This window comes from Nicotiana sylvestris, chromosome 1 (assembly GCF_000393655.2).
Source record: "Nicotiana sylvestris chromosome 1, ASM39365v2, whole genome shotgun sequence".
NCBI classification, from domain to species: Eukaryota; Viridiplantae; Streptophyta; class Magnoliopsida; order Solanales; family Solanaceae; genus Nicotiana; species Nicotiana sylvestris.
In genome coordinates, this window is record NC_091057.1 from 89656093 (window position 1) to 89662480 (window position 6388).

Genomic DNA, 6388 nt, shown 5'->3' on the forward strand with positions numbered 1-6388 from the left:
CCAAAGATAATCATTTCTAGATCAGGAACCACAAACAGGTATAAACCATTATAGTTGAGTGTGAAAGGCCAATATAGTCCCGCTCATACTCCACAATATAATGAAAGATGGAAATTTACATAATATCAAATGGAAAAGAGAAATAGCAACAGAAACGATTCACCCGACTGTGGGCTAGACAGATCTGTATTTTCTTGAGAAGATTAAACTACAAATGAATATCAAGATTCTAAGCTCTTTTCTCTTTTTGAAGATGGATCTTAGGTCATGGACCATCTTTCCTCTCCGAAAGGTGTGTTCTTCTTGGATAATTTTACTGCCCCCCTCATTACTCTCTCTCCTAGTATTTATATAAAACACTTTCATTACCCATCGGTCCTTAACCAGTGTACCCCCTTCTCTTGAATATCCTATGGAATAATCCTTTAAAATGGCTAAGTGTCGAACCAACCGTACGAGCCTCATGTGTGCTCGACTTCAGCCATAGCCGGACTACTTGCTGGTGTGTTGCTTCCGAAATGTGACTTTGACTTGGCCGACCCCAGGCCGTTCTCCCTTAAGTAGATTTCTTTTGATCAGATTTTGACCCATACAGTATCTTTTATTGGCAAACACTATTTTTGCTAATACATAGTATGAAAACCAAGCCAATGGCTTCTGCAACTCACTAGCCCCATGAGCAAAATGACATTTTTCTCCAAACGTGCATAAGCATTTTGCAAAATTCGCACAACTGTGGGATTGCATTTGCTATGTTGTTGGGCCAGCAGAACCCTGAGTAAATGGGGCGGCATTTTTTGACCCACCTGTAGGTGTACCAACATTAGATATGAGCTCCTGTAACATGGCACTAGCCTGATTGATCTGATCAAAGGTTCCTTGGAGCTCAACATTCCTTTTAGGCAAAATACATAAGTTGCCCCCTGAAATATGGACCAAATCCCTCTTACACACTTTCTGAGCACGAAAATCATCTTACACACTCAACCTTTTCAGAGTGTCTCTAATACCCACCTCTTTTTCCTTGACCAGTTTATAAAAATATGTGTAATGTCACGCACCAATAAGATCATGACATGTGTCATTATTATTATTTTTTTAGAGAAAATATTTAAAATTACTCTTATACCCCCGATTTAAAAAATCCTCCAACACCTGCATCTTCGTTTGCCCTCCGCCGTTGCAAATCCACCGGAAAAAAGCCATAACCACCACTTCTTAATCTTCACACAAATTTAATTTTACAATGATTCATCCATAACAAACCCAAGACCGAAAATGAAAGAGATAAAAACTAAAATTGCAACTCCTATGTTCTCCATTTCCCTCCTCCATATTCAGATCTCATACACAACCAAATAGAGCAAAATCATAATCAGTTTTTTCTTTTCATTAATTAAACAACTCCATTATGAATAAAAATCTCAAATCTTCCCTTATATGAAGGAAGTTGAGTTGGAAATTTTAGAATTTTAGTCATTCTCATGAAATACATTTTTTAAAGGTAAAGATTGGATGTTTTAGTGGATTTTAATGATAAAAAAGATGCAAGAGAGAAGTTTAGAGGAGCAATCTTAAAGAAAATTTACAGCACCTTCTTTAAAAAATTTATCAGAGTTTTGGTTGATTATACTGCAAAAGAGACGATGGGAAGGGAAGACCGGAGAGGGGGAGGGAGGGGGGTGTCCTGGTAGTTTGGGAAGGACCTGAGACAAAAGAGAAGTTTGGCAGCTTTTTTCTTTTGATAAAAATCAAAAAATAAGGAAAATATTATTAATATGGCACGTGGCATAAAAATATGGATTTAGACAAAATATTTACAATTTTACGCGCTCATCTTTTTATGTTAAGCACGTAAAAGCCACGTAGCAAAACAGGTGTGTATCAGATATACTTTGAAAATGTTGAGTGTGTAAGATAATTTTCGTGCTCAGAAAGTGTGTAAGAGGGATTTGATCCATAGTTCAAGGGGTAACCTATGTATTTTGCCTTCTTTTTATTAGTATCTCTTTCGTGCTCCTTTATAGAGAGCTTGACATAATAAGCTGACATATTTGTTTTGAGTTCACACCCTTCTTCCCTATGATCACTCCAGCAAGAGAGACATCTATATCAATGGTAGTGGTTGCAAATGCTCCAAAGTTTCTTCCAGCTAGACCAGGTTGGGATGGTTCAAGGCATCCGGACAACCCACTCAGAGGTCGTTTTGCAGGAAAATCATTACGCCGGACATACTTGCTTTCCTATCTCTACCTTGCCATGAGCAACGTGGCACTCATCACCAAACTTTACTACTAGAAATCAGGTGATTTTCGTCCGCAATTTCCGACCAATTTTAATTGGACAGAAAAATAATGGTCGCAAACATGTACCGACCGCAATTGATCGGAAATGTTTGACCGAAATCGGTAGGAAATTATTAAATATTTTTTTTAGTTTTCAAATTTCCAACCGAAATCGGTCGGAAACTATTAATTTTCTTTTATTTTAATTCAATAGTTATTTGTAATTTGTTGATTTATTTAAAAAATATATATAAATTCATAATTTCCAACCGAATTTCAATAATCTGGAGTATGTATTGGAAATTTCCGATCGAATTTGGTCGGAAATTATGAATTTCTGGGCAAAAAAAAGAGAGATTCCCAGTTGGTTTTCAATAACAAAATACTACCATCTAGAGCTTAAAACAACCAAAACAGTCCTAAAAAATATCATCCATGATCATATCATTCTAAAAAATTAGTACTATATTTGAGATAATATCTCATTACAAACTCCATAAATTAAAATACATAAATAAAATAAAATCTATCTGAAATGAAAGTCTAATTGGAATACAAGAATAATTGTAATGTAGTCACTTTGTCTAATAAATTTACCCCTGAAGAATTTGCACATTCATGTGCCTGTGAAACAAGAGTCATAATTTTAGTCATACTTTTTAATATCACGATTCAGGAAAAAATTAAACATTAATCATAAAATATATATTAATTAGTGAAGCAAACAATAGAATAAGAAATAAGTACTGGTGTATAAACTACTTAGTCAAATTTTACTTGTGAGTGTAATTTTAAATCAGTGGATTAATACAAAACGGAAATTACTTTTAGATTAGCTAAACCATTAATAGGTTCATATAGTAAGTACATAACAACTACACTCGTTCAATTTTCTGGCTAATGTTGCCTAATACACTGATCCAGTTAAAAGGAAATCAAATCCATCAGTTAAAGGTGCATTAGAAGACACTGATCCATGCAGTAACATAATGTTATGTTTATGTTACTGCCACACTTACCAAAATGCAGATATCATGTTCATGTGCTAATCGTTTTAGTAAAAATGATGTCCTGTTTCACGCAAAAAGAACAAGCCCTTTAGTTGTTACTTCAGCTGTTGTAAAAGGTCTATATGTGTACTATTTTTATTAACATATCGTATTGCAAAACCTAAGGACTTTGGCTAAAGAAAGGAAACATATACACCACTAGATAAACATATTAGTTTGACGATGAGAAAAACCTAGTTCATACCCTTTGAAGAGAGAACGTTACATACTGATTTCTGATTTCGAGCAAAATGTTTCCATTCTGTCAAACATTACTTTCTGATTTCTTCTGATATTTGGACGAAAACCTGGAAGTGGTGCAATCAAGTAAACTTTATTATGCCGAGGAATTTGGTAGAGAAAAAGAAAATTAACAGAGCCATGCCTCAGACTTACTACCATCAATGACTATACTTTGCTGATAAACCATAGTCGAGCATTGGGCGATAAAAACGACTATGCTTTGCTGATAAACCATAGTCGAGGTATTTGCCAATTCGATAGAGAATATCAGCACAACTTTAATTTCACCAACTGAGCTAAGAGCTATAATAGCTTACATAGTTTCAACGACATCATGATATGTTTGTTCTGTTTCCGAACCTTACTAATCTCTGATGCAAATTCATGCTGATTTTCAAGTTCCAAGCTGCTACATGAGGTTGATTCAAAAAAAAGGAGAGGAAAATAACACAACCAGATAAAATGAAATTGGAAGGTGATAATTTAATATACATTCAACTATGCTCAGGAAATTCGGAGAATGAGAGCATTCATCAGTATTACCTACATGCATGCCATTGCTTTACCTAGCTTAGAAACAAAACAAAGCAGTGAAAGGGGGATTTGCACCGTCACATCAACAAGCACTCAACAAGTTAACATGAGTTGAAGCAAGACTTGAATGTCTAGCTTCATACTACACAGAAAACTAAAAGGAAAAAAATCACACTTCACTAATGCTCTACTCAAGGGGAAAAAAAATAATTTAATTCACATATCTAAACGTTTAGAATGTATGGCCTGAGAATAAGAAATATATAAGAGAAAAGTAGATACATATATTTTGCTTTACAAGCTTGATGTAGTCTTCTTAAAATTAAGGAATAGGAAAAAAAGTACATGATTGTGAAATAGAGATTGCATGTTTCTGACCATTCATGCTCTTCCTCACGATTCCACGAATTTACTTGAGTTTAAAAACAATGAACAAATCACAAAGAGCCAAGAGGGAAAACTACAAGAGCTCTAACAGCAGGAAACATAGTGAATAAAGCATGCTATGCTACTCAGAAAAAGGAAAAATCAGAGAAAATATTAGCAACCTAAGAATGCATAAAACTAGTGAAAAGCCAACTGCCCAAAGTACTATAGGCTATGGATAAGGCCAATAAGGACCAAGAAAGAAGCAGTGTTCTTCAGACCCCCAGAAAAATTACAAGGAAAAGGAAAGCACAGACAATGAAATATGTAAGAATATAATTTTTTTTGCACATCAAAACTGACAGAAATATTGTTAATACTTTAAAGAGTAAAGCACTCCTAACTCCTAAATAACTCAAAGTCTCAACTCATAAACCATGGAATATACTACTGAGGTTTTCTTTATTTTTCTAAAAAATATAATAATCAAGAAAGGCCCAAGACTTTTCAAGATTACAGCAGACATACCTCTCTAGGCACGATTGTCTTGGGAATAACTCTGCAGGCTGACAATAACATGACAAACCTTATGAATGATGATACAAGGCAAAAAAGAAAACCAACTTATTTTTCAAGAAAATCAGATGTCAATAAGCCAATGTTGCCTTGCCCTTGTCTAGTAAATTTGACTAAAGAAAAGAAGGCCTAGATAAGAAACAATTCTAGGTTCTCATGCTAATTCAAATGGACACATCATAGCAAGAACTAGTTGCTGGTGCATACCAACCTATATTGATAAAAATATCCCAAGATCAGTTAATTAGAGCACAATATCAACCCAATACCCAACAACCATCAAGCACACAGACCAAGCAAACATGAAATTTAGAGTGAGAAGAAGTCATCAATCGTGCAATAAAGCTACTAAGTTTAGCATCCCATGGAGAGAAGAGCAATAAATATTGAAAATGGCAAATTAATAATTTCTTTATGTTTACTGACCATCCCAACCTCATGACATTCACTATTGTAAGATCAATTAAATACAAGTAACTACATGTTCCCGTCCATCATGGTTGCAATTTTGAGACCTCTCAGAAATAGAGAGACAATTATCCATTCCTATTTACACAAAACATATTACAAGAAAGCCACCTGTATTTCGTGTAAGTTGTTCGTCCAAGTATAAAAATAAAAATCAAACCAGATTGAGCCCAAGTGACATTTCGTATTTTACAAAAATAATTGAATAAAAAAATATTAGGGTTTCCGATGGAAGTGATACGCATAGAAGAAACTACAGGGAGAGAAGAAAGGTGCTTACCACTCGATTTCTCAGCCGAGTTCGCCGGAGAAGGAGATTAAGAGGAGCAGCAGCCGGAGCGCGGCCTCAACTCGCCAAAGAAGACGACCGAGGTGATTGTAGAGGTGATTGTTTTGAGGTGCGCCGCTGCTCTGCTGAAGAAGAAGAAGAAGAAGAAGAAGGAATATGGGTGCTAGGGTTTTTTTTTAATTTTGGGGGGTGTTTTGATTTATGAGATAATTAGAGGGAGTTGGTCGTTTAATGGGATTGGGAGGATAAAACGACGTAGCTTTGGTGCGCAGCAACGTCGTTTGGTGGGAAAACGGACCCCGGGAATGGGAGATTTGGGCTGGGCGGATTTGAAGTGAGTTTTGGATCATTGAAGTTATTTTTGGGCCAGATTTTAATAGAGATCCAAAATAGACCTTAATTCCCTTTTTTTTCCTTGATTTAAAATCCTACTCAAATTTATTAAAACCTAAATTAAATCCTAATTTACATATAATTTGTATAATTTAACTTAATAATCTATTTCTACCATTTAAATAATTAATTAACTTAAAACTAATGAAAGAAAATTACTAATTTAAAACTAAAAGCTAAAAATG

The 6388-nt window shown here is 34.9% G+C and overlaps 1 long non-coding RNA gene across 5 annotated transcripts; it reads right to left on the bottom strand.

The window, feature by feature from the left end:
- Positions 1-2649: 2649 nt before the first annotated feature.
- On the bottom strand, positions 2650-6008 carry LOC104213729 (uncharacterized). 5 transcript variants are annotated; one of them, XR_707728.2, is made up of 4 exons: positions 5802-6008; positions 3540-5043; positions 3305-3356; positions 2650-2909 (listed from the first exon to the last, which is right to left on the bottom strand). It is a non-coding gene; the product is annotated as an uncharacterized lncRNA (long non-coding RNA). The 5 variants fall into 5 exon arrangements; XR_011403720.1 differs by lacking the exon at positions 3305-3356; XR_011403700.1 differs by having other exon boundaries at positions 3305-5043.
- Between the last annotated feature and the right edge of the window lie 380 nt (positions 6009-6388).